General features: G+C 43.1%; 1 long non-coding RNA gene across 1 annotated transcript; it reads right to left on the bottom strand.

Moving 5' to 3' along the window:
• Nucleotides 1-8570: 8570 nt before the first annotated feature.
• On the bottom strand, nt 8571-17107 carry LOC307110964. The gene is made up of 3 exons (XR_013814523.1): nt 16889-17107; nt 16082-16187; nt 8571-9879 (listed from the first exon to the last, which is right to left on the bottom strand). It is a non-coding gene; the product is annotated as an uncharacterized lncRNA (long non-coding RNA).
• Between the last annotated feature and the right edge of the window lie 10831 nt (nt 17108-27938).

Here is a 27938-nt window from a genome sequence, read left to right as displayed (position 1 = left end):
GATCCCAACTCTCCTTACAAGTAAACTGGAGATGCTAAAACAATAAACATATAATTGAACTTTTAACTTTTATTTAACACTGTGAGCTTGACACTGTTTAAAGAGCTTCACATATGTTAATTAAATTAATAATTGTGCTCATTCAATGAATAGGTATTTTCTCCTTGTTACAGACATGAAAACTGAAGTATAGAGATTAAGAAATATGTCAAACAGCTACTGAAAACCAGGGTACATCAGAGTAAAAAGTCTGGAAACCTGAATTCCAGTCCATTTGTAGATGCATGATGTTGCACAAACAACATTTGTTGAACACAGTAGATAAAGTCTCTCTTTTTAAAAAAAAATATATTTTATTGATTTTTTACAGAGAGGAAGGGAGAGGGACAGAAAGCCAGAAACATCGATGAGAGAGAAACATCGACCAGCTGCCTCCTGCACACCCCCCACCGGGGATGTGCCCGCAACCAAGGTACATGCCCTTGACCGGAATCGAACCCGGGACCCCTCAGTCCGCAGGCCGACGCTCCATCCACCGAGCCAAACCGGTTTCGGCTAAAGTCTCTCTTTTTTTAAAAAAAAAATTTTTATTGATTTCAGAGAGGAACGGAGAGGGAGAGATAGAAACATCAATGATGAGAATCATTGATTGGCTGCCTCCTGCCCACTCCCTACTTGAGATTGAGCCCACAACCCAGGCATGTGCCCTTGACCGGAATCAAATCCGAGACCTTTCAGTCCACAGGCCAAAGCTCTATCCACTGAGCCAAACCAGCTAGGCAAGTCTCTCTTTTTTTAACCAAAAAAATGAGACAGACATACCAGCCTTGCTGACTTCTCCAAGCACTTTTGAGCATCAAAGAAGATAATGTAAAATGTCAAACACTTCAAATGCTGTAAAGCACTGTGTGAATCTATGAAGCACTTAACAGTTTTGGAAACTGAAGTAAGCCCACTAGAAAATCAACTGGATTCATGGCACAGAGAACAGGGTAGTGTGCCTAATATGTCAAAATACCTCTATTATCAATTACAATGAAAATTAAAAATTAGCCATATAGTTTATTAACTTATTTAGTCCCAACTAAAAGCTCCAACTGCAATAAGGTGAAGGCTGTATAATTGATACATAGAATCCCCCTAAAGCTTATGTTATGTGAACTGTTGTTTAGATCACCTCAGAGACAATAATTGTAAATTTTTTAATACACAGGATGTCCCCAAAACATGTATACACACTTTACCAGCTGATAGCTCAATTTTTAAAATGAAATGTATTTTTTAATATGTTTGATTTGATTTCAGAGAGAGGAAGGGAGAGGGAGAGAGAAATAGAAACATCAATGATGAGAGAGCCTGGGTCAGGGTGAGGCTGGAGCCTGGGTCCAGGTGAGGCCGCGCGCCCCTGGGTCGGGGTGAGGCTGGATCCCGGGACCGGGTGAGGCCGCGCACACCTGGGTCCGGGTGAGGCCACGCGCCCCGGGGCCCAGGTGATGCTGGGTCCCAGGTCCGGGCGAGACCAAACCAGAGCGAGTCGGACCTGCATTACCACCATTTGTCCACCATCCAGAGCTGAAAAGTCAGTGCCGACACGTACACATAAGGAACTGGTGGACATTGAAATTGGGTCTCAAAAGAACTGTTGGTCCAGAAAGAAACTCACTACAGACTGATTCATTTGCCTGTCAGCATAACTATTATTGCTCGTCTCACATTCGGTTCTTATAAGTATATTTCTAGTAACACATGATCTCACTCATCTAGGGGAAATGATGAACAACATAGACTGATGAACAAGAACAGACCCAGAAACAAGGAGGCATCGATCGGACTGTTGGGCCTCAGAGGGAGGGTAGGGGAGGGTGGGAGTAGGGGGGAGAGATCAACCAAAGGACTTGTGTGCATGCATACGAGCCTAACCAATGGTTAAGGACAACAGGGGGGTGGGGGCATCCATGGGGAGGGGTGTGGGATGGGAATGGGGGGATGAGGACAAATATGTGATACCTTCATAAAGAAATTTAAAAAAATGATGAGAGAGAATCATTGATCAGCTGCCTCTTTATTGAAGTGTATGTGGTTAACCAATCTATAGAGAAGACCTATTAATTCAGTCATTCAACTTTCAGTGAAATATGCCAGAAAATAGGGTTCTGAATTACACAGGGAGTGAATTACAAAAGTAGGTTTATAGTTGTCCATATGGAAAATAATACAATAAGTAATAAATAACAGTAGAAGAATAAACTCTGTGTTTTGAGTATTCACAACTGTATACCTACTTTTGTCCCACCCTGTAGAAAAGAAATGTTCTATTTGGTGGAGAAATTATTGTGACCCTTGTCCCAATCAGAAGCAAAACAAATTCTACTGGTGTTTTTTTTTTAAAAAAAATATTTTATTGATTTTATTACAGAGAGGAAGGGAGAGGGATAGAGAGTTAGAAACATCAATCAGCTGCCTCCTGCACACCCCCCACTGGGGATGTGCCCGCAACCAAGGCACATGCCCTTTACCGGAACCGAACCTGGGACCCTTGAGTCTGCAGGCTGACGCTCTATCTACAGAGCCAAACTGGCCAGGGTTCTACTGGTGTTTTGATGCACACACACACTATATCTGTGTTTCATTTCATCATAGGTTAACTCTTATTTGCCATACAAAATTGCTTTGGAGTCTTCAATAAGTTAATCTTAAATGAAAGACAAAGAGGCTCCTTTTGTTTATTTTATTTTTTTTAATAGGAAGGGAGAAGGAGAGAGAGAAACATCAATGATTGGCTGCCTTCTGTACACCCCACACTGGGAACTGAGCCCACAACCCAGGCATGTGCCCTGACCAGGAATCAAATCATGACCTCCTGGTGCATAGGTGGAGATTAAACCATTGAGCCACACCAGCCGGTTGAGGCTGTGTGTGTGTGTGTGTGTGTGTGTGTGTGTGTGTGTATAACTTTTTAGGTATTTACTACCTCTATGGAAAACTGATATTATCTGCTAAAGTTGAATATATGCATACCCTGTGATCCAGCAATTTCTCTCCTAGGTATTTATCCAACAGAAGTGCATGTATATGTGCATCAAAATACATATTAAGAGCATCATTACTTATAATTACATATTACTAAAGATAAAAGATGGAGGTCTATATTTACAGATTTAACAATCATGGAACAAGGCCACTATTTCAGGTAGAGGCCAGGTGTGCTTTCTCTTGGGCCTAAGGTGGAGTCCTTCCATGAACAAGGTATGGAAGAAAAGTTTTATGCCCATGAAGTGGAGAGCAAGGTGGTCCAAACTGACCAGAAGGAGGTAGAAGTCCTGCTGGTGGTGAGCTTGTGATAGACAGTGCGAAGGAGGGTTGGGATTTGTACCAGAGTGAACCAAGCCATCCACAGTGGTAAAGGGGGGAATTTGAGGGGATACTGATTAGTAGTTAGTATCAGGGTTCCAGTCTAAGCACATCTCTTCCATTAATGGTCAGAGTATCTGTAACTTTACAGACCATTCTTCATTACTGAGGAGTACTGTACTTATCCACCCTCAGGCATGAATTTAAAAGATGCTTCATTGAGGGAGCCATTAGATATTGTATTACTAATTTTATAAAGACTCTGATTACAATAGGAAACAAAGCATTTGGTATCTTAGAAATGAAATTGATGTATTATTTGGAAAGAGACTACAAAATGTCTTCTTAGAGTTGCTTTAACAATTCCTGGTTTTCAGAGTACTAGCAACTTTTTTTATTTGTTCTTTTATTAATTTCTCTCTCAGAAAGTTGGCTTGGTTCATCTCTCCAGCACTGCTCTTTCATTTCACGAGGAAGGATCCAATTGTCATGGGCATTCTTGTGCAGAAGAAAATGTTGCCTTATATTTTCATATTCTATAGTTTATCTCTGTTTTATTGAGTTCACTGATTTTAATATTCCCCTTCCTTTGCTGACTGCTTCTAATGTTTCTTTTCTGCTGAAATTCTTCCAGTACGGTATTCTGTCTGATCAATTAGTTCAATTTTTGGCTTGAAACTTTATAACACATTTTCTAGAGGCCTTGCCGTGACTACAGTGAACAAGTACTTTGGGTTCTCTTCCAATCATGTATAATTGACATTTTAGCACTCAGCTAAAAGTTGTAAATGCTTTCTTTTCTTTCTTTTTTTTTTTGTTTGCTTTTGTTTTTGTTTGTTTGTTAATCCTCACCCTAGGATATCTTTTCCATTGATTTTCAGAGAAAGAGAGGGAAGGAAAGAGAGAGAAACACTGATCAGTTGCATTCTGTATGTGCCACAACCAGGGATCAAATGTGCAACCCAGTTACGTGTCCTGACCAGGAATCGAACTAGCAATCAGATGAGGCTCAACCAACTAAGCCACTCCAGCCAGGCTGCTTTCTTTTCTTTCTTTTTTAATGCTTTTATTAATTTCAGACAGGAAGGGAGAGGGAGAGAGAGCTAGAAACATCAATGATGAGAGAGAATCATTGATTGACTGCCTCTTGCATGCCCCCCCTCGAGACCAAAACCCGGGCATGTACCCCTGACTGGAATCGAACCTGGGACCCTTCAGTCCGCAGGCCAACACTCTATCCACTGAGCCAAACCAGCTAGGGCTGCTTTCTCTTCTTGAGCCAGTGTTAATATAGCTCAGATCTTTGTCACATCCATGTCATTTCCTGCTGTGATAAATTGAAAAATATGGCCATAAATTCCTCCCAGGATCCTATGCAATATGACTTTGCACTTCCTCCCATCAAGAGGTGGTCTGTTTCCCCACCTTGTGAATCTAGGCTGACCTTGTGACTTGCTTTTATCAACGGAATGTGGCAGAAGAGATGTTCTGCGATTCCAAAGCCAGAGACACTGCAGCTTCTGCTTTCACTCTCTTATCTTATGATGCCGCCCTGAGAACAGGAGGTCACAGGTACAAGAACCAAGGCTCCCAAAGGACAGCCAGCACCCGACGGCCAGACATGTGAGTGAGGCCACCTTGACATTCCAGCCCAACCACCTCACAGCTGAATGCAGCTGCAAGAGTGAGCCTAAGGCAAAACCAGCAGATAAACTGTTACCCAACCCAGATAATCATGAGAGATAGAAATCACTACTGCTGCAAGTCACCAAGTTTTGTGGTTGTTTATTACACAGCAATAGATAACTGATAAAACTGTCTTCTCTCACTTTCTCAACTTGGCGAGTCCTGGCTCTCTCTTGTCTAATTCAGAAAATACAATTACTTTCCTATTACTTTCCCTCTCAGTTTCAGAAATGATCTGCACAAGACAATTATTCAAAACTTGAGCATCATCACTTTTACAATCAGATTATTTCCTCTTTTTTGAAGACCTCTGATGTACTGTCAGACTTTCCTGACCTTTATGCTTTTCTCTTCTGTCGCTGATAGGAAGCCCACACTTAACTTTCTCAAGCAGCTTTGTTTCATTAAGAGCTATCTTTTCTCTAAAAGGTTCATGGAATTCTTATGCATTTTTTCATATGAACTTAAAACATTTCTATAGATTTCTTTACATTTTCTTCTTAGTTTATAGCAAAACAAGTAATTTTTCCACTTCATCAAAGAGGTGCTTTCCTATTTTAATGGTTGCGCTCTTCAAGCAAGTTCTTAGCTTGTGAAAGTTCTGTTGAATTCTGATACCTTTTCAGGAACTGGGGTTTTTTCCTTTAAATTGAAGTTTATCCTTCTCAGCAATTGATATTTAATTACTTTGGTATGATCTGTTATTTTTTACACAGGAATCTTCTCCAGACTAAAGGACAAATACCAGCGAGGAGTTTAGGACAACATTCCAGAGCACACCTTGTAAATTCCACGGGTTACTGCCTTTATTGCACCAGCAGCCTAGATCCTGATGGAGATTCCACGGGGCTCCTTTCTAAATTGTTCAAGGAAGTGAAAGGCCCTGTTTCTAAACTGTGATTTATTTTATTTTATTTTATTTTATTTTGAGCAGTGGTTCTCAAAGCTTTTTACAAAAATTGGCAAGGTTAAAACTATTTTCATAATAACACTAAGACTTTATTTGCCCATTTCTCTCTTATTCATTCTCACTCACAGTGGAGTTTTCTAAGGAAACAGGGTTGATTTTACCACTACTCTGAAAGCTAATGGAATGTGTTCTTCTGTATTAGTGGGCTAAAATTTTTTGTTTTAAAATCTAATGTGATAAATATTGATGATATATCCATAAAGACAACTTTTTTATTTTTTTATTGGTTTGTAGTTTTATAACTTTATTAGATGATCAGCAGTTAGTTCTCATCCACATTAAGTATTATATATGTTTCCTTTTTCCCCCATTGACCTCTCCCAAGACGTTCCCACCCACCAGCACAACACTAACTGTTTATAGATTTTTTTCCAATATTAACAACACACTCTTTTTTTTCTTTTTATATTTTTATTGATTTCAGAGAGGAAGGGAGAGGGAGAGAAAGAGATAGAAACATCAATGATCAGAAAGAATCATTGACTGGCTGCCTTCTGCACGCCCCCAACTGGGGATTGAGCGCACAACCCGGGCATGTGCCCCTGACCTGAATCGAACCTGGGACCCTTCAGTCCACAGTCCAATGCTCTATGCACTGAGCCAAACCAGCTAGGGCTGTTTATAGATATTTTAAATTGGTGACGGGTACCTAGGTAACCAACGCATAAAGCTTGTTTGGTGAATCTTTATCCTTCTTATTTTTCTGGACAACAGTACCCAGATACGGTCTGGAACATTCCTTAGTACTTTGGCTCAGACACTCCAGGTGTCAATGCACACATCTGGAGTTCCCATCTCCTTCACGGAAAATTTCTGTGATCTCTTTGAGTGCCCAAGGGGCATACTTCTTGAAACCCACTCTGTGGATGGGCTTGTAAATGTTGATGGTGTATTTATTACCTCTTGATTGCAGAATGGCCCTCTTTTTGCCACCCTTCTTCACAAGAGCCATTCTGCTGGGCACAGGTTGTAAAGGAAGCCCCACAAAGACAATTTTCAAGAGTGTTGAGGTCCTGTAACCAAAATGTTCAAGAACTGGATGAGAGAAGAAATGGTAAGAAAGACTAAATTTTCCTTAGTTCTTCTCTGACAGGAAGTCTGTTCCTTGAGGCGCCCTTTCCTTCCTTGAGACATTTAACTCAGAAGAGAGGTCCGGAGCTGCTGGCCAAAGCCACCGCAGTGTTGCCAGGGTCGGTGTGGGGGTGGGAGGAGGTGCACAGGATCAAAAGGGAAGGACAGCAAGGAGATGACCCAGAAGCAGGAGGAGGAGGTACCTCCCAGGCCCCATCCTGCACCTCTTAAACCCTGCGGCTGTCTATAATCTCCTCCCAGGGTCCTAATGAGTCTTGTGGGTCCCTCCATCCCTTCCCTGGAGCAAACAGGCTTCCCAGGTCTGGGTGCCTAACCCTACCTAAAAGACAATAGATATAGCCTTACCCAGGACTGGGGGAAGGGGCTTAATTTTAGTAAAAAAGTAAAGGGGAAATTGCCTTTCTACTGCAGGCGTTTCTGCAATAATTCCAAAGATATGGTCCTAAAAAAAAAACCCTCAAGTTCTGCACAATTTCAGGCTTTTGGAGTAATAGGATTAGCGTAGACCACTTAAACCAGTGATGGGCAACCTTTTGAGCTTGGTGTGTCAAACTTCGCCAAAAAACTGAGCATAACTTGGGTAGTGTGTCACTTTGAGGAAAAAACTAACTCCAAGACTCTAGTCACAAATGTTTCATCCTCAGGAGCAGCAAATGTTTCATCCTCGGCATGCGGCCGCGTGTCATCAGAAATGGCTACGCGTGTCAGTGCTGACACGCGTGTCATAGGTTCGCCATCACTGACTTAAACCTATGCAGAGAACTATCCATTCCATTACTGTGCATCCAGAGCATTAACAGTTCTACTGCCTGCACAGTTAAAATGCCTGGGAGTGCATGGCTGGCAGCCTTAGTGAGTCTCCGGCAACCTTAGACCCTTAGGGACCAGCTTCCTCCTTAGACAAGGTAGGTTCCTGAGGGCATTAGAGACAAATTTCATCAAAAATCAAAATGTTATCTGGGGGATAGCAGTCTTCATCAAATTTTATTAACACCTAGAGAAATGTCTTTACAATTTTTCATCTGCACACAGCTTTCTAAAATAATTTAACATTATGGGAAAGGGTAGTAGGTTTTTGTAGCTCCTAACCCAACCACTTTTTTTTTTTTTTTACCAAAAAGGGGACTTCTGTAGGATCTGTAGCTTTTTCTTAAAGTTTTCATACATTATAAGGTGTTTTTTTTTCTTTAATTGAACCCAAACATTCATGTGCAGAGAAAAATTCTGCTTGAACCCATAATATTTCCACTATTATAATTTTTCTTCAGTATTAAACTAAAAATCTTTAGCTTCCATGACTGAAGTATTTTTATTGATTGGTTGATTGATTTTTAATTTTTATGTATAGATTTTATTGATTTATTTTTATTTTATATATATTTTTTATTGATTTTTTACAGAGAGGAAGGGAGAGGGACAGAGAGCTAGAAACATTGATCAGCCGCCCCCCACACACACACACACACACCCACCCCACTGGGGATGTGCCCACAACCAAGGTACATGCCCTTGACCGGAATTGAACCCGGGACCATTCAGTCCGCAGGCCGATGCTCTATCCACTGAGCCAAACTGGTCAGGGCGATTTTATTGATTTTAGAGAGAGGAAGGGGGAGAGAGAGAGAGAGAGACATCAACTTGTTGTTCCACTTACTTATGCATTCATTGGTTGCTTCTTCTGTGTGCCCTGATCAGGAATCAAACCAGAAATCTTGATATACCAAGTTGACACTCTAATGAATTAAGCTATCCTGCCAGGGCTGAAGCATTTTTTAAAAATAAGGTGTTATTGAGCCAAAAATGCTAGTCAAAAAGAAGACTGGTCTTGAGACTTAAGATTCATGTCTAAACTACCAGCGCCATGGCCAGGTAGAATAGGTAGAAAAGACAGCATGTCCATCCCAGAGTTTTCCAGATAGATAGATGATAGATAGATGATAGATAGATAGATAGATAGATAGATAGATAGATAGATAGATAGATAGATTCAGAGAGAAAGAGAGAGGGAGATAGAAACATCAATGATGAGAGAGAATCATTGATCAGCTGCCTCCTGCACGCCCCCTACTGGGGGTCAAACCCACAACTGGGGCATGTGCTCCACCTGGGAATAGAACCATGACCTCCTGGTTCATAGGTCAATGCGCAACCACTGAGCAACAACAGCTGGGCCCATCCCAGAGTTTTACAAGGTGTTTTTTTAAAATAAATCAAATAGGGGAAAGGAAGGAGAAAGAGGTAGTTGGAAAGAATTTACATAAGCTATAGGCAAAGGGGTGGTAGAAGGTGAAGGGGGGCCAGCTCTGGGATAGAAACAGAGTCCCAGTAAACAAATGTCCACTCCTATAGACGGGCTGAAAACAGCAGACAGGAAAGTCCTTGTGTAGACAAGAGATGAGGGTGTGGGGTGCTCCTGGAGATAGATGGTGCCTGGCTAAAATAATTTGTGGAAAAAGCCACCTGGAAATTAATCTAAAGTTACAACAGGCAAAACAGGGATGTAAGCAGTCTTGTTAACTGATCAGCAACCATGAGCAGACTAACAGTTGTGTCTCTTTCTCTCACTCTCCAGCCACTGTAATTTAATTTACAACATGTCAGAATTTTCTCCTTGTCAACAGGTATAGCAGAAGAGGCTGACATCTCGCTTTACTTGCATTTTCTTGTGGCCCTCTTCATGTTTGCCAAATATTCTCCATTCATCTCTCGCTTGGCTGAAGTTCAACTGCTGCTTGCTGGTTTTCCAAGGAGGTGACCTGACTTCTAGATCCGAAGTCCACCTGTTAGGAAATAAATTTTTCCGAAGTCCACCTGTTAGGAAATAAATTTTTCCAAAGTCTCTATGGAGACTACAGAAGACAGCCTGCTTCCCACCCCTCCCCACCTCCTACAGGTGGCATAATGTTGTCTGGTGAAGCCACTTTTCACAGGGTCTCTTAGCCAGATCTACCCCAAAAAGCCAAGTGAACAAAGATTGGCTGCAGTTTCTATATAGAAGGCAGAAAATCTTGTGTTCTCCTTGCTCAAGCTTCCTGTCATTTTACAGCAACAGATAACAAAATAAAATAACCATGAACCTAAAGATGCAAACTCTGGGTAGTCCTTGTTGCCTATTAACTCAGAAGATGGGTATTCATTGAGTGTCTGCCTGTGCCCTGAATTGTCCAGATGCTGGTGATAGTTGTATGCAAGGTAGACATGGCTTTGCCAGCATGAAGTGCCTCGGTGATGCCACTGAAAAAGCAAGACCCCCACTGCTGACAAAACCATTCTGTTGACCTAATTTCATGAGCTATACTTATGACAAGAGGATTGTCTAGCAGCTGTATTGTTTATTCCTTTTGATCTCTTGTTATTTTCATATTGAGTAATCCTTTATCAGCACCGTATGTTTTTCTGCAAAACTGTGTCTTAATGAAAGCTATATCTATGTTTGATGCTACTTCAGCTTCATTCTTCTGTTTTAGACCTAGACTTAGCATTCAAACTATTGAAGGATATCATACAAGCTCAAACTGAGGAACATTCTATGAAATCACTGGCTTGTCTTCTGCAAAAGTGCTAATTCATGAAAGACTAAAGAAGACTGGAGAAGTGTTACAAATTAAAGGAACACTAACAGATATGATCATTGGAAGAGGATATAGGGGTAATAAATGGTGATGGAAAAAATAATTAGGACGATTATTAGGGAAATTATTAGGACAATTAAAGAAATTGGAATATAGACTGCAGAGTAGATAAAATTGGAGTATGGACTATAGATTAAAGTATTTTATCAATGTTAAATTTTCTAAATTTGACTAATGTACTATAGTTATATGAGACAATATTCTTTTTCTTTAAAAATACACACTAGCCCTAACCGGTTTGGCTCAGTGGTTAGAGCGTCGGCCTGCGGGCTGAAGGGTCCCAGGTTCGATTCCGGTCAAGGGCATGTACCTTGGTTGCGGGCACATCCCCAGTAGGGGGTGTGCAAGAGGCAGCTGAACGATGGATGTTTCTCTCTCATGGGTGTTTCTAACTCTCTATCCCTCTCCCTTCCTCTCTGTAAAAATCAATAAAATATATTTTAAAAAAAATACACACTAAAAGATCAACCAAAGGACTTGTATGTATGCATATGAGCACTGAGCATAACCAATGGACACAGACAGTAGCGGGGTGAGGGCATGTGCTGGGGGAAGGGGGCTGCCAGGGAGAGGTCAATGGGGGGAAAAGGAGACTTATGTAATACTTTCAACAATAAAGAATTTTAAAAACTCTGTTTCTATCCCAGAGCTGGCCCTCCTTCACCTTCTATTGTTTAACACACTTTAAACAATAAAGAATTTAAAAAATACACATGATGTGTGCAACCCAGGCTCAAATGGTTCAAAAAGTATAAACAATAAATGTGTGTGTGTGTGTGTGTACTATATGGGAGGGAGGAAGAAAGAAAAGGTAAATGCAACAAAATGTCAAAAATTATATATCTAAGAAAAGGATATATATATATATATATATATATATATATATATATATATGAGTTCTTGGTTCTAGTCTTGCAACTTTTTTGTATGTTATTAATTAGAAATAAATTCATTAAAAACAGGAAAAACTACCAAATGATCTGTATCAATTCCCATTCCAAACATCTTTTCTAGAAGGCAATTTGGATATATGTATCAAAATCCTTAAAAATGGGCATTGTCTTTAAGCCAGTAATTCTACTTGAGACATTTTTTGCAAGGATTCAGTTGGTGAGAGTCAGTTATGTGTATGAGACCTTATCCTACTGTTATTTTGATAAAAATTGAAACATTACTGGTAAATGTTCATGGTGTTGTTCTGACAAAATAAATTACAGGATTTAATACTTTCATTAAAAAGCTCACTGTAGCCAGACCGGGCATGGCTCAGTGGTTGAGCATTGACCTATGAACCAGGAGGTCACAGTTCGATTCCAGGTCATGGCACATGCCCAGGTTTCGGGCTCAATCCCCAGTGTGGGTTGTGCAGGGGGCAGAAGATCAATGATTCTCTGTCATCATTGATGTTTCTATCTCTCCCTCTCCCTTCCTCTCTCTGAAATCAATAAAAACATATTTTTTTTAAAAAAGCTCACTGTAGTATATAATATTTATTGTCATAGAAAACAATGGCCGATATATTACTATGTTGATGAAAAAGTCTCAAAACAATATCCATAATATGTTTCTACCTTTATTTAAATTGTGTACAACCCTGGCCAGGTGGCTCAGTTGGCTGGGGTGTTGTCCCATACATCAAAAGCTTGCTGGTTCAATTCCTGCTAAGGGCACATACCTAGGTTGGGGGTTCTATCCCTGGTTGGTGCACGGTGTTTAGGCTCAGGAAGTTCATGTGGACAAAAAGGGGCACACACTAAACCTGACAAGTTCAGGGGAGACCTGCATGGCAGTCTTACAAACTCAGAGACCTAAAATAACCACATAGTGTTACCAGAACGGGTACCTGGCCCTGAATGAGTCTACCTCGGGCCAGCCGGTAGCGTGTGGGTTCTTGACTTTGTGCAGGAAAATTTCACAACACGAGTCCAGGTGAATTGTAGAGGACGTTTATTAAAGCTGGGGACAGTGAAACAAGAAAGGGCTGGGGAAATGAGCCTAGGGTGGTCTGTTTTGGTTCACTAAGAAGTCAGAGAAAAGGGGGTCTTGGGGACAGTTTCAAGGGGTTTGCCTGGGACAAACTGCTGCTGCCCATTGCTGCCCAGGTTGCAAGCCTCATGGGGTCCCTTAGAGTTTAGGAGATGCATGCCTGTGGGGGAAGAGAAGGGGGAGGCATGGGCATGCTCCTGGGAGAGAGAGAGCCCTGGACCTTCCTTTTGAGGGGTTTTAAAGGCTGGGAGTTTAGAGGATTTGTTAGGGGAGGATCTCAAAAGAATATTCATCAATTGTATGCTGATGTACCAAAATAATATGTATTCTCTTAGCTTCATCTATCCTTGAGTGTGGTTGGCAAATGGCTCTAATTGGATTTCTGCTATCCCTCTGCCTGAGTAGGGTGATTTAAGCTATCTACCCTCTGGTTGGGGAGACGTGCAAACCATTTACTCTTTAGTGTCCCTGGTTTAGGGAAGACAGGATTTATTAGATGGCTGCAAACTGCTGTTTAACTATCTCAGTTTTTCCTATTCTGCTTGTCCTTGCTTACTGGCCTGTCTCAGTAGGATGGTCTGAAATTAAAACTTCTTAACTAAAAGGGGTTCATGGGGGGGGGGAGGGGTTAGTCATGTCCTAAAGTAGCATTTATCCCTAAGGAAGGTCAATCTCCACCTTAACAAAGCCTATCTGTTGTTTTCTTGCATTTAGGATAATGCCTTTGCAAAAACAAAGTAATTTCCCCGCACAAAATACAGGTACTGCATCAGAGCTGAGACCTCAGATCCCCTCATTATCATTTTTATCATGTTAATTTGTTGGCTGTTAACTAACCTGTTCCCACCTATGTAAAAGAAGTATTGCCCATAATTTTACTTTTTATCCAATCCCATTGCCCCCGCCCCCTCCAAATTTGCTTTCTCCTGCCTCCCTAATCGATCACCAATGATTTCATCCTCTCTTTTGATTGTAATGTATAAAGCAGGGGGCAGAACTACCATTTTCTGGAGCATTTTCTCAATTCATTGAGGTTTTGCTTCCTGGCAATTGTCATCAGTTTGGCTCAAATACACTCACAATTCTCTGCCCGTTTGAAAGTTTCTTACGTAGACACTCCCAGAGCTGAGGCGGGCCAAAACTGACCAGATGCTGGTGGCGGGTGGCACGGGCCAGGAAGCACTGCAAGAAAAGTCTCCGGTAGCGGGAGGGGGAAAGGTCAGCGGGCAGCTCACTCCACCAGACTGACAGCTGCAACGGGAACGGACACCGGCAGAAACTGCCCTAAAGGGTCTGCCTTCCCTAGCAGCTGTGCTTTCAGAATCCGCTGTGCAAACAGCAGCGCCCAGAGACTGTCCGGAGGCTCTTCCCTACGCCCCCACCCACCCACCAACGGAGGTGCCAAGGGCCAGACTGCCATCAGTTAGAAACAGGCCCCTGGGGGCCGGCGGGCTGTGCTCGTAGCGTGGCTTGCCAGGGTGCCAGGAAGGTACCTAAGGGCTATTACCTGGCCCTCTACGCCGCGGTGAGCACGGAGCCTGGACACTTGGAGCTAGGTGAACAGCGTGGTCCAGAGGGTTCCAGGAACGTCCCTCCCTCCAACTCCATCCTCTGCATTTCACCTACGCACCCTCCTTCCCCTCACCTCTGGCCCCTCCACTCCGCCCCCGCCCAGGTCTGGGAAGTCCAGGCTATGGCCAGGCGCCGAAAGACTCAGGTGAAGGGAGGTACAGACCTAAAGGGGGTGTGGGGCGCGCCTACCATTGGGCTGGTGAACGAGCCCACGACCCGGACCTACGGGAGTCCGTCAGCGTGGTGACTGACGTCAGGGGCGGCGCCCCAGAACCCGCGCGATGGGCGGAGCCTCGGCGTCCAGTGGTTCGAATCTGAGCTGTCCTACTGCAGCCTGTGGTCGGTTGTCTTAGTCTCTTGACCCAAATGGGAAGACCTAGGTTTTGCCAACTCCTTACCAGGGACTTTGTAGCATCCACCGCACCACTTTGGGAAATTGCCCTGATTTTGTGGCACCTACACGGCGGTGAGAAGAGTGTCCCCTGGGCTCAAGTGGAGCCCCAAAAAGAACCGGGGGCTGGAAGTTTATCAGAACAGGAGACTGGAGGCACGTGGGCCTAAATTGGCATAACTAGAACTGTGGGAGCTTCCTGCTTCCAGATGATTTACCAAAGCCAGCCTGCAGCAACCTGTCGGAGCTGAGCATTAAGCTCTGGCCATCCAAGGTGTCCAACAGATCCACACAAACTGATGCTGACAGGCACGTGGATGAGTTCAGCAGGACTGAAACACTTGAAACAATTTGCAGTGTTGCAGCTGGGTTTCCCTGGGACTTGGACCTAACATCATTGGTGCTAAGAATATTAGGTGACTCCATGTATTAATCAGCGGCTTGGGGCCGAGACTGATTACTTCGTTTTTTCATTTAAAACTAGAGGCCCGGCGCATGAATTCGTGCACAGGTAGGGCCTACTGGCTGCAGGTGGTTTTCCGGCTGGCTCCGCACCCTAGTTGAACGCCCCATGGAGGGGACAATTTGCATATTAGCCTTTTATTATATAGGACTGTTACGTATTGATTGCATGTCCTTTTTTTCAGTGATTCAATACCCTTGATTTCAGCTTCTTTAGTAACTGAAGGACTTGGTGATCTCCAGTCTCAGGCAAGTGTTCTTAACACAGATTTTACATGTTTACTTGGTTGGAAGGCCAGTGAAATAAAAATTAAGCCAAAGATAGTTGGAATGTTGGGAGTAAAAAAAGATTTGCTCTCTACTCTTTCCACACCCATGATACTTCTGAGATGAGCCCTACTTGTGTGATTAATTGGGCACTTTATTAATAAGGTGTATGAGACTTCCATCTCATTAGGGATTGATATGGTAAAATTGCTAACACTTATTAAGGCTTATTATTTGCCAAGCATTGTCCTAAGTGTTCTGCAGGTATTATCATCCTTTATCCTCAATGAAGCATTACCCAGTGAAGTAGGTGCTATTTATTATTCCCATTTTACAGATAAATTATCATATGGTGAAGTTAATTTGCTCAAAGTTGCAAAGAGCCAGGGTCTACGTTAACTAATATTTACTCTTGATGTAATGGGAGACTAGACTGGAAGTCTGGACACCTATCTCTTCTATTTACCAGTTGTGTGATTTTTGTTACAATTGCTCAACAAAGTATAGTTGAGTCTCAGTTTCTTCACCTGAAAAATGAGGGTGCTATGCCAGTCCTGTTGACCTCCCTGAGTTATTATGAACATCAACTTTTTTAAAGGGGGATTTCCTAATGTATAAAATACTATAGTCCTGGCTGGTGTGGCTCAGTTGGTTGGGTGTTGTCCCATGCACCTGAAAGGTTGCTGGTTGGATTTCTGTCAGGATTGTGGGCTTGATCCCCGTGAGGGGGCGTGCAAGAAGCAGCCAATGGATGTTTCCATCTCACATGGATATTTCTCTAAGAAAAAACAAACAAAAACAAGAGACAAACAAAAAAACCCAAGCAAACCTAATAAATGGAGGAAAATATTTTTGAAGAATGTATTTCAACAAGAGTAGCCAGGGAAAATTGTGCCAAATACATGAGAGGAGCGGACGGGGAATACCAGATACAGTAATAAGCCTCTAGTAGCGGTGGATCAGTGGGGAAGGAAATCGAGGACAAGGAGGAAGGTATTTCTTGAACTGGATAGCTAAAATCCTAAAAAAAAAAAAAAACCGGGGCAATTTATATTTGATGTGCCCATATGGATCAAGGGGCAGGTTTGAGTTAAGCCGGGGGCGGGGGGTTGAAATGTCGAGGCTACCGGAGAGGAATCCAGAAAGTGGTGTAAAGCCCTGAAATGCCTTAGCTTTAGCGGAGGAAGCGGCTGTGCTTTGCCTAAGGGTGGGGAAATACGCGTGGGACGCCTGGGTCGTCCGGGGCGCACGCTCACTCCCAAAAGAGCCCAAGGGGGAAAGAGAGGTGGCTGCGACAATGCTACAAGCGAGTCCCTGCTCCACGTCCGCTCCCTACAGAGCACCAGACACACCCAGCGCCACCTGGCCTGTGGTACCCACCCTTCCTCCCACCCTCCGGGTGGCGACCGCGATAGTCTCAGCGGACGCCAGCGAGAACTTCCCGTTCCCGACGCCCCCGGCCGCCAGTTCCGAGATTACCTTCTCCTCCGGAGCCCAAGAGGGGCGGACGGCTTGGGCGCGCGTCCCTGCACCCCGGAGGCAGCAAGGGAAGTGGGGCCTGGGCGACGATGCAGGAGAAAGCCCTGTGCTGTGCACGCGCCTAGGGACGGGACCAAGGCGGCTGGGGAAGCAGAGCGGCGGGAAAGGCACTCGCGCCCGAAAACACGACCACAAAGAGCAGTCCCGAGCGGCGGAAAGTCACGTGATCGCAGAGCCGTCACGTGGCCCTTGGGGCGGGGCCTGTAGACGGTTCCGATCAGTTAGCGAGTCCCCGGCGCCCCAGGGAAGGCTTCGGTATCCCCCGGGGCACCTAGACTGGCGCCATTTCCTTGGCTCTACTTGCTCTCCGGCCATGGGGACGCCCCTTCTTCCTAGAAGGGAAAGTTGGGCCCAAGGAGAAGCAGATGTCCGGGCACCGCGCGGAAGCACGCCCCGGTGCGGACGTAGGACCTGCGGGTATCCACGCGTGTCCCAGATGCAATACGCCCCGTTGCGGTTCTAGGGCAGTGGTCGGCAAACTGCGGCTCTGCCGCTCTGTTGTCTAATGAGTTTGCCGACCACTGGGATAGGGGCTTAATCACAAGGAACAACGGCCTGTAATTATTGGAATCGAAAGAGTCTAGGAGGGGGAGGCTGCCGCGTGGTGACGTCAGAACACGGTTTCCGGGGAAACGGGCGTTGCGGGCCGGCTGCATCCCGAGGGATCTTGCGGCTTCCTCCCAGGTGGGCTGTGGCCGCCTCTTGGCCGCGTTTCCCCAGTTCTGTGGTCGAGGTCCCCGCGGAGCTTTCGGGAATGGAGAGGTCCAGGGAGGTACTTTGTCCATGGGCAAAACGCTTAAAAACAAGAGTAGTCCAAAATCTTCCCACAAAGCAGACTCCAGGCAGCCCTGGCTCATTGGCAAGTCCAACCAAACACAAGGAAAACAAAATTTCCATCTTAACCAAATACTTCCAGGTATATGGGGAACGGGCGACAAAAACAGTGAACAGCCCTAGCCGGTTTGGCTCAGTGGGTAGAGCGGCCGCCTGGAGACTGAAGGGTCCCAGGTTCTATTCCCGTTAAAGGCACTTGCTGGGGTTGTGGGCTGGATCTCCAGTGGGGGGCGTGCAGGAGACAGCCAATCAATGATTCTCTCTCATCATGGATGTTTCTATCTCTCCCTCTCCCTCCCTCTCTGAAATCAATAAAAATATCTTTAAACACACACACAAAACTGAACACTTCAACTTATAACCCTGATAGAAAAACCTGACAGGAACAGCAAATGGAAGGAAAATCATATGCCAGTTTTTGCTCATAAATGTAGATATAGAAACTCACAAGCAAAAAGTTAACTAAATCTAGTATTATTTAAAAAGAATGATACAATATGAGCCAGTTAGGTTGTTTTAGCGTAAGAATTAAAGGTAACTGATTGCCGGCCTAACCCGTTTGGCTCAGTGGATAGAGTGTTGGCCTGCCCCAGTCCTGGTCCAGCTGCATGTGGGAGGCAACTAATCCATGTGTCTCAAAAAGATGCTTTTCTCTCTGTCTCTTCCCCTCCTTTCCACTCTCTAAAATTCAATGGAAAAGTTTTCTCAGGTGAGGATTAACAACAACAAAAAAGGTTATTGATTAATGGAGAAAATATGATCACCTCAAATGTCAAGAAATTGTTAAATTAAAAACATATACACCGTAGGTGCTCATGGAAAACCAGGAGTGTAACCAAGCCCCTGGTGAATTTTTTTTACATATTGATTTCAGAGAGTGGGAAGATAGAGATAGAAACATCAATGATAAGAGAGAATCATTGATCAGCTGCTTCCTGCATGCCCCACACTGGGAATCGAGCCCGAAACTTGGGCATGTGCCCTGACTGACGGGCAATTGAACCGTGATCTTCTGGTTCATAGGTCCACACTCAACCACTGACCCACACTGGCCAGGCAAGCCCCTTGTGATTTTAATGCCCCTAGTATTTTTGGCAGCTAGAATTAAATAATTCTTAATCAGGCCTTTGTTCACATGTTAACAGCTTTTTCTGCTCAACTCCTTTTGTTCTCAGGAATGTAGTTATAAATTGCTGATGTACTATCTCTTTGTCAAACAGGAGATAATTTCAGGGTGGCCAGGAGTATTTATGAGCTTTGCTGCAGAAGGAAAGAATGGCTTCAAGGTGGCTGAGACCAGCTTCTGATGCCCAGAAATCTGATGTGAGAAAGTGTTATTTGTGGCTGCAGAAACACAGACTTCTTTCTCAGTTCCCTGGAACTCTCCCGCCTTCTTTCTCCCCTTTAACACTCTTCTGCTTGGTATGGAACTTTGGAGATGGTCTTTGGACATTAGCCTGCCATCTTCCTGAATAAAGCAAACTTTCCTTTTTCACCCAACACTTGTCTCTGGAATATTGGCTTTAGAGCAACGAGCAGCCCAACTTGGGTTTTTCAATAACAGGAATAGAAGGAAAATTAATCTAATAAAGGGTATCTGCAAAAAAATTATTTAAAAAATCCTATAGCACCCTACTTAATGGTAAAACTTTGACAACTTTTTCTTTACAATGTCCTTTTTTAAAAAAAAAATTTTTGAGAGAGGAAGTGAGAGAGAAAAAAAGTCCATATGAGAGGGAAACATTGATCAGTTGCCTCCCTATGCACCCCAACTGGGAATCTAACTTGTAACCTGGGTATATGTCCTGACTGGCAATTAAACTGGCAACCTTCTGGTGCATGGGACTACCCTCAACCAACTGAGCCACACCAGCTAAGGCTCATTGTTTGATTCTGTATGTACCCTGACCAGGGATCGAACCTGCAACATGGGTTTATCTGCATGATGCTCTGACCAACTGAGCTACCCAGCCATGGCACCAATATATCTGTTTAAAAAAAGAGACAAACTGCACATTTAGCATGTTGTTACTTTAAAAATTACACACACATTCAAATGTACATTTAAAACTTTAGATATACATCAAAATATTAAAAAAGATTAAGTGACTGGATTTTAGAGATTATTGTTACTTTTTAATTGTTTCCTTTCCTCCTTTAAAATAATTTTCAGTGGGGTAGAGGGGGTCAATGGGAAAAAAACAACAAGGAGGACATCTATAAAACTTTCAACAATAAAGACAATTTTTTAACAAATATATTTTTATTAATTTCAGAGAGGAAGGGAGAGGGAGAGATAGAAACATCAATGATGAGAGAGGATCATTGGTTGGCTGCCTCCTGCACATCCCCCACTGGGGATGGAGCCCACAACCCAGGCATGTGCCCCTGACAGGAACTGAACTCAGGACCCTTTAGCCCTCAGGCCAACGCTCTATCCACTGAGCCAAACCAGCTAGGGCAAGATAAATTTTAAAAATAAAATAATCTTAAAAAATAAAATAATTCACTATAAAAATGAAATAAATTTTAAACATTGATCACAGCTTATTTTTTAATTTAGAAGTCACTAAAAATAACATCTCCATGATTTTTACAACAATGCAGCCTATCCTTTGGTTTTAATGCTCATGAAGATAAGGATGTAGGGTACTTTTGAGAAGCTTAGTATTTTATTATTTATTGCTCATTTCCCCTTTAAATCACTATCACATAGTTCAGTTCTTACAAAGTTGACTCAAGTTGATTTGTAGTTAGCACCTGTTGTTTCTAACTTAGATATTTGAAAGTCTTGGTTTAGGTCTCAATGGTACAATTTATTTCAAGAACATTAATATGCAGAGGGTTTTGTGTTTCTTTAGTGCTGTGGTTCTCAAGCAAGGATACCATGGAAATCTATGAGGATATTAACCAGGATCTGTGGGCTGAATCTGGGGGTAGGGATGAAAATGCATAGTTTGACAGGTATATTCTTTTAAAATATATATATATATTTATACATTTATATATATTTTTATATTTTATATATATATATATATATATATATATATATATATATATATATATATATTTTTTTTAATTGATTTCAGCAAGGAAGGAAGGGAGAGAGAAAGAGAGAAACATCAATGATGAGAGAGAATCATTGACTGGCTGCCTCCTACACGCTCCACACTGGGGATTGAGCCCTCAACCTGGGCATGTGTCCCAACCGGGAATCGAACCATGACCTCCTAATTCATAGGTCGACGCTCAACCACTGAGCCATGCCGTATATATTCTGATTCTTTTCTCAACTAGCTTCAAAAAAAGAAGGCAAATTAAACTGTTTAAGCCTCTATTTTCTTATCTTTAAAATGGGGATAGCAATATTAACTCTGTAGTTCCTCATTTACACCTCAATACTGCCAAAAGTTCTGTTGTACTTTTGGTTATCAAAATTTTCCAAAACCTGGGATCCAATAACAAAACAGTTTTAAAATGGTCCTTGCTGAGAGGAAGAATGGGTGCCTCTAGTTTTATGAAGTAAACACTAGATGGCAACATTCAGGCGGGATTTTCTGTTATCAAACCAACTGGGTTTCTCCCTTCACCCAAAACCCCTCTTCCCCAAAATAGAACAGAAGTCCAGAGATCTTCCTGCTTGTCTCAATTGGAACAGCAAGTGAGGGACTATATTTGTCAGTATTTGCTAGGGTCTAAACTAAAAGTATACTTGATAGAGGAGGGGAATAACGGTAAAAGTTTATATAATATTTACATTTGGCAGGCCCTGTTCTAATAATTTTACATATGGTAAAACAAAGAGTAAATAAATTAACAAGCAAAATCTTAGCCCACAAGCCATATATATATATGGTAAGTTCATACATTAGAAAAAATGAACAAGAAATGATTTCATATTTATTGCAGTGAATGGGCAGGTAGATTATTTTTCAATGTGTTCCTTTTTTCCCTTCCTTTCTGAAAGGTTAACGTGGTTGGTGCACACAAGCAGGCTAAATAGCCTTCTCAAAACAGTGATTAAAGAAAATTGAATTTATTTAAGAAAAGGGGCTAGGGGATGGGATATCCAAAGGGAAGGGCTGCACAGCACCGAGCCAAGGGGACATTGGGTTGATGATGGCAGCACCCAGGAGCTGGAGTTTCATCCTCATATGCAGTCACTGGCGGGAAACTATTGTTATCAGTGGGTTTGGGGGCTGAGGAGGTGGGCTTGGAGTGTGGATGGAATGCAGGTGTGAGATCAGGTGTCTTTTAGAACAGTTTCAATTCCTTATATGGTCTGATTCCTGATGTCTAGCAAGTCTTCTTGGCCTTTGTTCTCCTATGGCGGGAAGCTTACAAATGGCTGTTAAGGATCATATTGCCCTATTGTCCTAACACTTTCCTCTTTTATTATTTTTTTTAAATATATTTTTTATTAATTTCAGAGAGGAAGGGAGAGGGTGAAAGAGATAGAAACATCAATGATGAAGAGGGAATCATTGATTGGCTGTCTCCTGCACGCCCTCTACTGGGGATCGAGCCTACAACCCGGGCATATGCCCTTGACTGGAATCGAACCCGGGACCCTTTAGTCCGTAGGCCTATGCTGTATCTACTCAACCAAACCGGCTAGGGCTATTTTCATTCATGCTTTCAACAAAACAAGTATTTCTTAAGTATATGCTATGTTCAAGATACTAAGAGTCTCAGTTTGGGACCAAGGGGAAGATGAAATAATTCACATAAAGTTATGCCTCAAATCTCTAAGGGCACTACAAACTGAAGAGCAAAGAGGACTCGCATGTTAATACTATAGGACATTGCCCTGGGAGAGTGTTGGCTCAAGCACCAAAAGGTTGCGGGTTTGATTACTGATCAAGGGCAGGTATCTGGGTGGCAGGTTCATTCCTGCGTTCTCAGAAGGCAACCAATTGATGTGTCTCTCCCACATCAATGTTTCTTTCTCTCTCTCTCTCTCCTCCTCCCCGTCCCTTCCACTCTCTCTAAAAATCAATGGGAAAAGTATCCTCAGGTAAGGATTAACAATAACAACAAAAATACTATAGGACAAAGTGGGATGTATGATGTTCACATTTTGTTCTCACAAAAGAAGTTTTACTGGATGGCAAAGGAGGTATGAATTATTTTATATTGGGATGAACACACACAGAGAGAGAAGAGAGATTAACATTTATTGAAAGCTTACTAGTGCTCACTTTGGCAGCATATACACTAAAACTGGACTGATACAGAGATTAGCATGATCCCTGCGCAAAGATGGCACACAAATTTGTGAAGCATTCTGTATGTATGTATATATGTATGTTTGTATGTATTTATGTATTGTTAATCCTCACCCGAGGATTTTTAGAGAGGGTAGAAGGGAGAGAGGGAAGAGAGAGAGAAACATTGATGTGAGAGAGACACATCGATTGGTTGTGCCTGACTGGGGCTGGGGATTGACCCTGCAACAGTCTAACCACTGAGCACACCAGCCAGGGCAAGCATTCCATATTTTAAAAAATAAAAAAATAAAGCTTACTATATGCTAGGACCCTGCAAGGCATTTTACACACAGTATGTCATTTCTTAAAATGTATTTTTATTTATTTTTAATTTATGTTAAGTGGTTATTAATATTCCCATTTTCAGGTGAAGATATTCAGTCTTAAAGAGAGTAAGTAACCTGCCCACAGGTACACAGATAGGAAGGGGTAGAATAAGGCACTGCGGATGGATAACAATTGCTGCTCTTTGTTTCAACTTAAAAAAGAGAATACAGATGTATTTTCAGAATATCAAGTAATAGATGTACATTACAGGATGGTGGAGTTTTGACAGGTCAAATAGAGGTATCTAGGCACTACATGAAGACACACAGGCCAAAGAAACGTATTTATAAGTCTGATGGGAATGTGTGTAAACAGTTCCTTTTTTAAAAAAGGGGAAGAGAAGAGAGAGTTTTACATATATTGTTTATTGATTTCAGAGATAGAATCATCAATGAGGAGAGAGAATCATTGCATGCCCCCCACAGAGGATCAAGCCCGCAACCTCGGCATGGGCCCTGACCGGGGATCGACTCAGGTCAATGCTCAACCACTGAGTCACGCCGGCCAGGTGAGAGTTTAAAAAATCTACCCAGAGGTGGAAGACATTAGTGAAGTAGATCATTGAAGAGTGTCCTACATCTGCCCCAGCAGCCCCCTCCAGTTCAGGACTTTTGTGTTTTCCCTGTTGCCTTTCAAATTCTGATCTTATCTACAGAACTCAGAGAGGGGAGGGTTCTGGTCCTCCACACATGAATAGTTTTGACTTTTTCACTTCAACACACACTATTCAACTCTAAAACCAATTATATGCCAAACACTGGGCTGCAAGGTCGGTGTGCAGGTGCCAATTATATCAGGTCCCTGCCATAGGTCTTTTCCTTCCAAATCCCCGTTAAATGGGTGGTTCTAGAGGATAGTAGGGGGCATGAGGGCCACTCCCTTTATATTGTTTACACATACAGAGTAGTTACTAGTAAAACATGGACTTCGGAGTCAGAGAAACTCACATTTGATGAAACAGGGTAAGAGAAAAATGAAAATCCTGCCAGTGGAGCCCAGATTCTGAAGAAGCAGGCACTCAGGTTGACAGCAACTCTGTGCTGACACTTTCTCAGTCTCTACATGTTTCCATAAATACGTGGGTCCAGCCTCAGGCGGTTGCTGCCCCTAAAGATACAGCTCAGGTTCCTTAGGATGCTTCTGACTGATTCCTAACCCTCCCAACCTTGAGCTTCTCTGACCCTTAAACACTCTGCTTTCATGCTGGGCTAATTAACACAGATGAGACAGAGGAGAGTTGATGGTTAAAAGGAAGACTGCACACCCTGAGTAAGGGAGTCACAGAGTAATTGGCCAGGAAAATGTGACAAGAGCAGGACCCCACAGGGGAGTGAATGAAACCAGGCTGCACTGAAGTGGAACTTGTAATTAAAAAGGGAAGATAAGATCTGCAGTGTGCTGGCTCCTGGTCATCCTTGCCCTCAGGTCAGAGGCTAAGACTCAAGGTGCTTCTTTGAAAGGAGACTGGCTGGGGCGGGGGGGGGGGGGGGGGGGGGGGGGGCGGGGGGGAAGGGGAGGGGCGGGAGCTACAATCGGAGATCAAGTCAGTTCTACGGCCTACTTATTGCTCCTCAGAGCTGAGAGGTAGAGAACCCAGGCCAGGCCCAGTTCTCCAATCCTGTGTCTGCACTTGGGACCCCTGGCCTAAAACTGGAGGAGAATTCTTACCCCGGGATGAAGACAGAGTCAGAGAGACCAGGAGCTCCAAGGATTCCCAACTGGATGTGGGGAAGCCAGAATGCTACAGTGGAATGACTGTGGCATTCTTATTCCACTTGGAGAGTTGTGGTATAATAAGAAATATATGTCATCTTTGTCTCCAGCTCCTGACACAAAGCTCCTAAAACTCTGGTAAGTTCCTGAGTGATAGAGCGTCTTTTTTTGTTTGTGAGAAGCCTCTTTTGAGCACACTTGAGTTTACACTGATGAAGTGACTTAGGGTGAAGCCCCTGGATGGCCCTAGGATGTCACCAGAAAGACCTAGGGATTAGAGGGTTGGTAGCTCAGTTGGTTGGATATGCCAAGTTTTTGGGTTCGATCCCCACTCAGGGGACATACAAGAATCAACCAATGAATGCATAAATAAGTTAAACAAATCAATGTTGTTGTTTTTTCTCTGTCTCTCCCTTCCTCTCTCTCTAAAATCAATCAATTAATTAAAATTTTATTTTTAAAAAAGAAGTCGGGTTAGCTCCTAGACCATTGTTTTATAGTTACCTATTGATAACTGCCATAGTTCTGGCAGGGCTTAACGCAATGGATCATTTGTTTTGGCAGGGCTTGATTGGATGGAACAATTTTGGGGAACATTTTATTCTGCCGGTTACAGGATGGGAAGCTATCTCCAAGTAGATAGTATCAGAATTCAGTTAAATTATAAGACACTTAGTTGGTGTCCCCTGAAAATTGTGTGTGGGAGAAAGAAACTTTCCTCTATCCTCAAGTTTTTTTTCAGGCTAGTCTAATAAGTAAATCTGCCTGGGATCAAGGGCAGAGATTAAAAAGAAAAAAATAACCAAATTTAATTACATATGGATGCATGGGAGCCCCACATACACGAGAGACTCAGAGACGCTGCACACACACGAGATTCAGGGACAGAAAGTTAAAATGCGGTATACATGGTGTTCTGAGGTAAGGTACCTTGGGGCTTCAAAGGCTCATTGCAGGATGATAAAAAAAGATAGGGCAAAGAAGGTTATCTAGGCATGCTCTCCTGAGCATGCCTGCACCTTTCATTTCCCTCCAGGTGTATTACCTTTGCCTTTCTGTCTGCTAAGTTCCAAGGGACCTTCTTCTGCCTCTGTAACTTGTTTCCTGAGCTTACACAGGCCAGCTGGCTCATTTCTACTACCTCTGTAATGTTCTACATAAATGTTCTCATATACTAGTATATATCTAGGTAGTTAAAGGAGGGGGGCAGAAGTTTCTCTTGAAACCATAGGTTGTTGGTTGCCTTGAGCTCAAAATAATCCACAACCACAGAGGCACATCTTAGGGGTGACTCGTTCTGAACTCCTGCAATCACTTGGTGGTGTTGGAAAACACTTCAGCAGTCAGTGCCCAAGGCTGAGCTGTACACACAGTTTTGGCAATAACTGACCTGGTTCTGGCCCCAATTCCCTCTCACTTCCTCCCTTGCTGCAGACCTTAATTTATTTCAGACTCTGAGAGTAATCCACTAATCTGGTCTTTAAGCAGGGTAAATATTTAGGAGCTTAGTTTTCTTGCTTAGCCTGGGGTAGGTATGGGTGGTGACCACTTGGACCCTATTCCTGGTTCCAATAACTGGGATTTTGCCTGGATTTTTAGTAATGGGCATTCTGTATCATTTATTGACTCCGCCACCAAGTTATTTTAAGTTCTAAGTGGATGTTCTCTTACCTCAGTGTCTCGAGTTCCTTATAGTTTTGGAATTTATCCTCAAATTTAAGTGACTGGACCTTTCTTTGGAGTTATTATTTGCTAGAACCTCTGCCTACTACAACTTAAAAACAAAACAAAAACTGCCTGAAGCCAAGCTCTGGCTTCTGATGGGGAAAGATCCTCTATCCACCCCACAGTGGCTGTTGCTAACATCTGAACCCCCCAGATCCCACCCTTAATGCCACCCACTGAACCGTGAACTAGTCCCATGATCCTTCCCCTCTCGCAGGCTCTGCGAGCCCCTCCTCAGAGGCACCACCACCACCAGTCAGTGCCAGTCTGACAAAGTTGGGGGTTTTCATCTTGTGTGTGCTTTCATCTCCACTCTACTCAGTCTTTTTCCTCTTTATTGTTGTTGTTTTCTTTTTTGCAAGGACTGTATTTGTCTGGACTCCAACTTCCCCAGACATAAGGAAGAGCTGTGCATTCTCTGATGCAGTGTCTCTTACACACTTCTTTTCCAAAATGGGTAGAGGAGGTTGTATGTGCTATTCCAGAGGTCATTTTTTTAGAGATAGTGGGATTTGGGGGGCGGGGTGGGGGTGGGAAACAAACACCCATGGTCTGTTTGCTCTTTGCACAAGCTAGCCACCAAGTGCACTTTGGAATTGACTCTGATACCTGCTGGTGTAAAACTCTGACCAGGGAGTGCTGGATTACACCACCGTGGCCAGCACCGTCCAGAACACCACATGGCAGGACCTCAGAAGAGGTGACCCACATGAATGAATCACCCAATGCCATGAGGGTCAGGGTCTGCCCGTTTTTTGTTTTTTTTTTTTTAGTTTTTTTAAAATATATTTTATTGATTTTTTACAGAGAGGAAAGGAGAGGGATAGAGAGTTAGAAACATCGATGGGAGAGACACATCGATTCAGCTGCCTCTTGCACACCCCCAAATGGGGATATGCCCGCAACAAAGGTACATGCCCTTGACCGGAATTGAACCTGGGACCCACTGAGCCAAACCAGTTAGAGCAGGGTCTGCCCGTTTTGAAAACGATCATTGTTTTCTCAATTACCACAGGATTTTCTTCCCTCCTTTCATCCCCAGACATCTCAAGCAGATGACTAGAACCTGCCCTCCCTTTCTCACTCTCTCAGTTGCAGCCCTATGTGACAGGCTTTAGACC

This window comes from Cnephaeus nilssonii, assembly GCF_951640355.1.
Source record: "Cnephaeus nilssonii genome assembly, chromosome: 14".
Classification (NCBI taxonomy): domain Eukaryota; kingdom Metazoa; phylum Chordata; class Mammalia; order Chiroptera; family Vespertilionidae; genus Cnephaeus; species Cnephaeus nilssonii.
This window is presented reverse-complemented; position numbering and strand designations above follow the sequence as displayed.